This window comes from Chlorocebus sabaeus, chromosome 1 (assembly GCF_047675955.1).
Source record: "Chlorocebus sabaeus isolate Y175 chromosome 1, mChlSab1.0.hap1, whole genome shotgun sequence".
NCBI lineage: Eukaryota > Metazoa > Chordata > Mammalia > Primates > Cercopithecidae > Chlorocebus > Chlorocebus sabaeus.
Window position 1 is genome coordinate 33968964 of NC_132904.1, and position 8792 is coordinate 33977755.

At 38.8% G+C, this 8792-nt stretch overlaps 1 protein-coding gene across 3 annotated transcripts in view; it reads left to right on the plus strand.

The window, feature by feature from the left end:
* Window positions 1-2583, plus strand: part of DCDC1 (doublecortin domain containing 1) — a 505142-nt gene extending 502559 nt beyond the window's left edge. For all 3 annotated transcript variants that reach the window (XM_008002854.3, XM_073017517.1, XM_073017521.1), the window contains one exon: window positions 1079-2583. The gene's annotated coding sequence lies outside the window, so the exon portion shown is untranslated. The remainder of the gene's footprint in view (window positions 1-1078) is intronic.
* The last annotated feature ends 6209 nt before the right edge of the window (window positions 2584-8792 follow it).

Below are 8792 nucleotides of genomic sequence, written 5' to 3' on the forward strand. Positions count from 1 at the left end.
CTTCCACTATGTGAGGACACAGCAATAAGCCACCATTGGAACCAGGCACCATATGAACCAGGAAGCAAGCCCTCACTAGACACCAAATCTGCTGACACTTCGATCATGGACTTCCCAGCCTCCAGAACTATAAGAAATAAATTTGTCTTGTTTCTAAGCTACCCAGTCTAAGCTATTTCATGAAAGAAACCTGAACAAACTAAGAAAAGCTGGCAATCTTTTCGCATTTCTTGGGTTGCAGAAGCATCACCTCGATCCCTGCCTTCATATTTATGTGACATTCTTCCTGTGTCCTTGGGTTCAGATTTTCCCATTGTTGAAAGGACATCAGTGATATTGGATTAGCGACCCACCCTACTCTAGTGTGACTTCATCTTACCTAATTACATCTGCAATGATCTTATTTCCAAATCAGATCACATCCTGAGGTGCTGGGGGTTAGGATTTTGACATGTGAATTTTGGAGGAATGCAGTTCAACCTGTAATAATCAGTAACAAAAATCCCCAAACCTCACCTACATAAGCCTTTGTCATAGCACAAGTGCCCTACCATTAAAGATTGCAACATTCTTTCTTGATGGCATGCCTCTCTCTTTTATGTCTTTCTTGTTCCTTACTAACACTGATGTCTGATATTAATGGAAAAACCATTAAAAAAAAACTATTATCCTATGAAGTAAAGTGAATGCACTCAACTGTAAAAGGAAGACTTATCGATCAATTTTAGTTAAACCTTGCTTGTCTGACACTTTGCTGCTAAGGAATGTGTTTTTATTGCCTGGCCAGATAGTTCAGATTTCCGGTCAGTCTTAGTAAAGACCCCTTTTATAACATTGATAAAATTTTATCACAGAGCTATGAAAACAAAATTAGATTTCATAACTCACATCAGGCCTTGAGGGGATGCCTCTATAAATTTTACAAACCCTATCAAGCCTTAATGCACCTATTCTGATAATTTTTTTCAATAGTAAATTCTACTGAACTTCATATATGCTATGTGTGTATATAAATGTATGTGTGTGTTTATATATATACACATATATATAGTTTTTTTCCTCTCTCTCTACCTTACAGGAAAGAAAACATTCTTCATCTACTTATAAACAGAAGACTGTGACAAGAAGGCCAATTATTTCCATCGCCGAAGACGCTAAATTTGGCAAATCTTCTAAATAACAATCCTGCATAGTTTATGAAAAAAAAAAATTAGTCGTAAAATTTGTCCTTCAAAATAACTCAGTGTTTTCAATGGGCCTATTTTGAAGAATGAACATTGACAAATCAGACAATAGATCCATAAATTCATCGTATGACATACCATAATTGAGAGCACTGTTCACCATAGACATTTTTGTATGCTAATGAAATCTGTATACATTCTCTAGATTTTTCCAGTTTATAGTGTGGCTTATTGGAAAAAAAAAAAACGCATATATATTGAATGCATGTTTTTTCTCCCCAACTAAATGATAAGTGCCTAGAGGGCAGGAAGACCCTTGGTTTTATTTACTTGGGACAGAGCTCTACCCACAAGGGCTCACTGATAAAACTCATCGGTCCCACCCCACAGCAACATGATGGGGACATGAGGTTCAGTTCTTCTACTCTTGGCCTGAGCCGCAAACCAAAATTACAATAGTACAATGGGAATAGAGGATTTGCTTTATAAAATTTCCTTTCAGTCAGCTGCTCAGAAACTACAATCCTCAGAGTCAAATTAAGTGGAGTTATACTTGGATAGTCCTCTCTGCTTTTCAGAGGCAAGAAACACTTCTCGAAATTGTGCAAATGAAAGAAATGTCATAGTATAAACTGGACATCTTATATCCTTAAAATAAATCTTTGATGATTATACATTTTGGTTTCAAAACCCACGTTTGAAGAAACGCCCAAAAATTATATGAAATTACTTATAAATGAATTGACAACATTTGAGACTTCGACAGACAGTCATGAAGCAGTTCTCAAGCGGATTTGGTTTATATACTCCTTTAAGAATCTTTTGGAAAACCATAATCTCACAAAATATACATATGCAATTTTTTTTTTTTTTTTTGAGATGGAGTCTCACTCTGTTGTACAGGCTGGCGTGCAGTGGCACGATTCGGCTCACTGCAACCTCCGCCTCCAGGGTTCAAGCAATTCTCCTGTCTCAGCCTCCTGACTAGCTGGGACTACAGGTGCCTGCCACCACGCCCAGCTAATTTTTGTATTTTTAGTAGAGATGGGGTTTCACCTTATTGGTCAGGCTGGTCTTGAACTCCTGACCTCAGGTGATCCACCTGCCTCTGCCTCCTAAAGTGCTGGGATTACAGGCATGAGTCACCACACCTGGCCCAAAAAATGTTTTTTCATGCAATATTTGGGGGTTCACAGAGCTATGGATGAACTTTCCAAATAAGTTCTGATAAAAGAGAAGATATTTCTCATTTCCATAATCTTTAAGGTGTGGGGGACACATAATCCGGACTTCTCAAATGGATGATTTCTAAATACAGGTCAGATGAAGTGATTCTAACTTTCACTGTAGTAATATTTTGTTATATTCAAAAACAATAAACCATGTAGATTTCTTAGCATCTGTGGGTGTGATTTTTGCATCTAGGAATCTGAAGTGGGAAAAGAGAAGGAAATATCAACTTCCTCAAATTGTGTTGTTAATTTTGGTCATTCCTTGGAGAAAACCCTTATTACCTAGAAGGAAAAAAAGCTAATTAAGTTGACATGTCTCACAATCACAAAGCCATTTTGCTGGCTCCTGTTACAGGCAGAAGGAATACATGCTGCTTTCCTTTTGTCTGTCAGGAGAATAATAGGGAACACTGACAGGCCTGGCAGTTGGGGACTGAAACTCAGCAGAGGAGTGGCCGGTAAACCCACGGAGCCTCCATTGAAATCCCTGCTGTTTGGCCATAGAAAAATGGGGCACCTTGGGTTGGAACCCCCAGATATCTCCACTACTGCACTTTTAGTGCATTTATCTCTTATCTAAGATGGTGATGTTACCAAATGTTCAGATGACTTTCCAATGATTTTATTCCTAAGTCATGTTACAACTATACTTCTGTTAATTTCGTCACTGTTTACTGTAGTTTCAGTTATAAATCCTGCACAAAATGCCTTCTGACTGCTTTTAAGGTATTCAGAAACATCTTTAAAGCTATTAAATTTTGATATTTAAAAACATACTGGATTATGAATTAATGTCAATGTCATTGGCTAAGTTATCAGATTATTAAGAGCACTAGACTAGGAGCCTGAAGATGCCCTTCAAGACCGCTATCCACTGTTTTGTTCCCAGAGCCCAGCATAGTGCCTGGAACACAGTAGGTGCTCATTAAACCTTTGTTGAATATCAAATGTAGAGCTGAGTTTCAACTCTAGCTTGATTCTCACTACCTATGGGACATATCTATTTTCTTATCTGTGGAATGAGAATAGTAGTATTTCCCTTCAGCCCCAAAAAGTTATTTTTAGCATCAGATAAAACGAAGCATGGAAAAGTACTTTTTCTGTATTTTTAATGAAAGTAGTAGTCTTCAAAATTAGGCATTAGCAGACATCATTTTGACATTAGCACATATGTCAAGAGAAAGTTAAGTTCATAGAGGAGAAAACAAAAGGAGAAGGTACTGTAGGGGAAGAAAAATAACTTTATCTCAACCCTTCTGAGTTCTTAGCTGGGACAGACCAGTAACAAAAGACAGACTAACAAGAGAAAGACAAACAGAAGTTTATTAATGTGTATATCCCATTTATATATGGGAGGTACCCAGGAAATGAGGAATTCGCAAAGAGGTGGCCTAAGTTTCAGGCTTAAATCCCATCTTTAACTAAAACAAAGGAAGAAGGGTGTGGAGAAGACCATTTAAAAGGAAATGGCCAGCGTTCTCAGAAGAGGAAGTCTTACCCAATAGGTAAGAACACAGGTGTGAAAGCTAATGAAGGTTAGCTACGAAATGACCATTTATGTATCAGACACTATGCTAGTACTTTAGATGCATTGACCTGTTTAATCCACACAACTATTATTAGCTTCACTTTGCATATCTGGAAACTGAGGCCCTCATGTTCAGTAAATTGGCCTCAACTCATGGCTAAGAAGGGGCTGAGTGAAATCTGAGACTAACAGTGTGGACACTAAACCCCTACACTAACTATTGCCCATTTGTTTATTCCAGAAGTGTTTATTGAGCACCTACCATATGCTACGTACTTACTGTATCAAGTTCATTTTGACATTAGCAGATAATATGTCAAGAGAAAGGAAAGCTCATAGAGGAGAAAACAAAAGGAGAAGGTGAATGCAAAGCGTACCCTACTTGTTCCTTTGATTGAACTCAGGAGAAACAACACTTTTTTTTTTTTTTTTTTTTTTTTTTGCTACCACTCTCTGAGCTTCTGGAATCTTTCCGTCTGCTCTTTGTTTGAACTTCAGCAAATATAAAACTTATATTTTCTCTGCTCCTGGAGCTTTCAGAATCCCAAAACATTTGGTTTAGATTAAATCCATTGACTGAGGCATTATAATTCGGCTTCAACACAGATGATCCCATCAACCATCGCCTTATCTAACCGAACTGCTTATTACAGTAACAGAGTACCCTAGTCAGGGGGCAAGGGCAGGGCCAGGGGAGAAGGTCATTCAGGTTTAGCAGCCACATGTACACAGCAGGGTGGTGTCCTTTTAGAATCAAGAGGAATGGATTCAAAAAATCCAATCAGGAGCATGTGTGTGCATTTATACGAGCCTTTTTTTTTTTTTTTTTTTTTTTTTTGCCTGAATCTAAATTATAGAGATTTTAATAGCTCCAGTAATTAGACAAGTATGCAGTCAACCCCATTATGTTCCTGTGTAATATCACACTCCCTAGGGTCCACCTTTTCTGCTTGCTGGGCTCCCTGCATGGGCCCCCTTCCTCCTTATTTTCTACCATAGGGAAGCGGTTTTCTTTTCAAAGAGCTTACTGTTCACATTGTTTTTATCCCCTCAATCCGGAGGTTGGATTTGCTTTCTCAGGGGTTTCACCATTGCATTGGCCAGTTACGTAAGAAAAAGACAGAGCAGGCTCTTGCAGTTCATTTACATCCCCACAGTGCCTGATGCACGCACTGGGAGCACAGTGTATGTGATAACTTGAGAAGAGACTTCGCACAATGCCCGGTGCAGTGTAGATATTTCAAAATTGTTTACAACTCAGTGTATTTTAAATACACTTGATGATCAGATTATGGACCTTAAAGGGAGCAGAAGCACCTTATTCACTATCTTAAATTATGAAATCTTTTGTAGAAAACTGCCTTTCTAGCTCACTGATTGCCTCTCATTAGTTTTTCTATCTAGTATTTTGTAATTTTCTATTATTCATAGTAATATTTCACTTCGTCAGCAGAGATAATCACCCTGCAGGTGCTGAGGGCTATAACTTGAGATATATTGGGCGTTGTGGAATTTTTTATATTGCTGTTTCTTCTAGAACTTAAAAAAAAAACTTTGGATGATTTAAACTTAAGGGCAGGATGTGCTGTATTAGTAAAATTATGCAGTTCATCCAATTAAGAGATTGACTTGACTTTTCCCATCTACATATCCCATACATATTTTCTTAGGGGCTCTCAGAAAGCAGCTTTGGTGCCATTTACTTTTTGTGATTTTTTCATGAAGATATTCTCAAGAATAATTGTAAAAAGACGTGTGGAGTTTAGTTTCCTGAGGTCAGCTTTTCCTATGCAGTCCTTCCCCACTAAAAGGAAAATAACAATCTATAAGAAATTAACGATATTTCCTTCACGAGGATCTGAATGTTGTCCACTAGAAAGCAATTCCAGAAGTCTGTGAAGCTGGCCCCCACACTATCTAGAAACAAAAACAAAAACAGTCCCCAAAACAACATAAAATCAAATGTTGAAATCATCCTTGGAATTGAGTTAGCTGTCTTTGGCAAACTCATACTCTCTTTTCTCTAGGAAGTAGTGACAGCAACAGTGGTGGGGCAATGGTACTGAGGCTTGGAAGTCAGTGACGTTTCCTAAGACTGTAGTCTAAAAATCTTTTCTACCAAGGGAGTAAAGGGATAACGAGCTGGGGTATTTTTGAAGGATACTTAAAATTTGCAACACAAAATCTATTGTTAAAATATGTGTGTTTTTTCAGCTCTAATGACTGAAAATGTTAAACTAAATATTTTGCTTAAACAAGTAAGGACGAAGGGGTTAGATGAGCAAATTAGAATGCAGAAGCTGCCTCCGCTGCCAGTTTTCTCTAGAAGAGAATGGCTAATTCATATGCGACGTATTCTTGTCTCTCCTTGGGAGAAAGAAAGGCTGCCCTGAGAGGAGCCCGACTGTTCAGCATTTTGCTGCTGGTCAGGATTGATTCCAGATGTGGGAGGTAAATGCTAGAAAGAGTTTGGAAAATGGAGTGGAAATGAAAAATCCCTCAGGCCATTTGAGTGCTGATGACAGATGAGGTAGATATTTTCAGGTAACTAATGAACTTGCTGGGAGCTTGGAGAGTGCTTAGCCCAATGGATATTTAACAGTCAGGAAAGACCCAGCTGAAATACATGGCTGCTCCCATTCACTGTGCACCCAAAACAGGGGGAAACGGGGAGTCCCAAGGGTAACACATAAATAATCGAAAGCTAAGACACAGACAGCTACTCTGTAAATAAGCTGAATTTGCCTTTTCCTGAAGCTAATTCACAATTTATATGTGTGTTTTTTTTCAATTTCTCATTATTTGATTTATCATGGCTATTTCATCATTTGAAGAAATATTTTTAAAAATGTTCCCCACGTGTAAGTCAGTTAGGCAGAAGAAGACAGAAGAGCACAGTAGTTATAAGCAGAGTTTCTGGAGTGACTCAGACATGGGTTCAAATATTAGCTCTTCCACTTTCTACCTCAGTCTTGAGCAAGTCACTCTCAGCCTCAGTTTCTTTATTTATAAAATGAGTAAAATCTTAATATTTATTTTGGATGAGTTGTGAGAATTAAGTGAGATGTTGTATGTAAAGCACTTAGCTCAACACTCAATGAATGCTCAATAAATATAAAGCTAACATCATAATTTTTGTTACTTCAGGAATGGAGTTTGGGCCAGGAGGTGACACACCATCTCAGCATGAAAAGAGTTTAATCTTTTTAGTAGTAGAGATTTTATGATTTATGAGCCATTCATATCATTAACAAGTGCTGCTATTTTCCACTTTAATATTGGTATTTCAGAGTTCTTAGTTGCAAGCAACAGAAATCTATAATTGACAACAAAAGCAACCAGGAGATTACATGAAGGGAAAGAGGGGGCTCACAGAATTGAAGGGATGCCAGAGAACAAGACTTGTATATAAATAGGAAGCCCAAGCTGAAGGCAGGAAGCAGAGCAGGAGACATAGAAACCTATGGTACCTGGGGCAGAAAGGCAGGTAGGTGAATAACTTTCCTATTATTTACCTTGGTTCCAGACCAGCAGCCCAACATTCAAAGTCTCAAGAGAGAATATCGTGCCTGACTGACCAGGCTCCATTCACATGCTCAAATCCTGTCTGAGAGGACAGGGAGAGGAAAGATATGTAGAAGATGAGCCCCCAGCATTAACCTCTCACCTCAGTCACAGGCACATGGAGAAACTGGGATACTATAAAGAAGGAAAAGGTATGCTGGTAGCCAAAACTCATAAACATCCATCATTACTGATCCAACATTCTATAACACTTTCCACAGATTTTTGCTTTCTTCTAAGCACATGCTCTTGGGTATAATGATCATGTTGCTCAAGTTATACTCCCAAGTTCTAAAAGCTGAAAAAGACTTAAAGGCAACTACCAGTTTCTCTTGCATGACTTAGAAAGGGAAATCAGTGCCTAGACTCCATCTCCAACCAGGTAACAATGGTCTGAGCAGAAAGACTATCTACACACACACACACACACACACACACACACACTCTCTCTCTCTCTCTGAAAGGGCCAGAAAGGTAAAGCCAGCATTGCCACATACAGTGGTGCAGATTGAGAAAGCAAGAGGGGGCTGAAATTCAGTCTTCATTCCTCTCAAGATGCCTCTGCCCAGAGGAGGAAACTTCTTTTTTTTAATTTTCACGAGGACACCCCACATTGTCAAGCCCTGAATGCATCATGTTACATCAGCTTAGAAGGGGCGCCAATTTTGAAGTTGGACAAAGTTACTTTATGGACTAGTGGTGGCCCTTGCTAAATCCCACACTCCCCAGAAAGGAGGGAGAAAACAAATGAAACAGGGATGGCTGCCTCCCTCCATTTCTTCCTTTTGGCATTTTTTTCTTGTCTTTTTCTTCTTCTTTCTCCTTGAATTGGAAAATCTCAACATTGAAGGAGCCTTGGACAACCACCTAATCCAATATTCTCTGAATAGTTGAACTATATCCGCCCAGCATAATACCCGTGGCAATTGGTCTTCCACATGTAAGTATCTCCGTGGACAGGAAATTTGCCACCTTACCACACAGCCCTTCTCCCTTCTGATAGTTCTGAGGAAAATTCTTTCTTACATTGACCTGAGATATACGTACTCGTAATTTCTATTCCCTCTGATTAGTTCTGTATCTGTGGCTGCAGTGAGCAAGCCTGACCCTTCTTACAAGTGAAAGGCCTGTCAATAGTTGAAGTCCAATGTGATGCTTCTCCAAGGCTGTAACTTTCACACTCAGTCCTTGGGCAACATGATTTCATGATAGATCTGGTGAAAACTTCTTTATCTCTCATTTGTATTATATAGCCTTCTTACAATGTGTCATCCAGAACTAAAT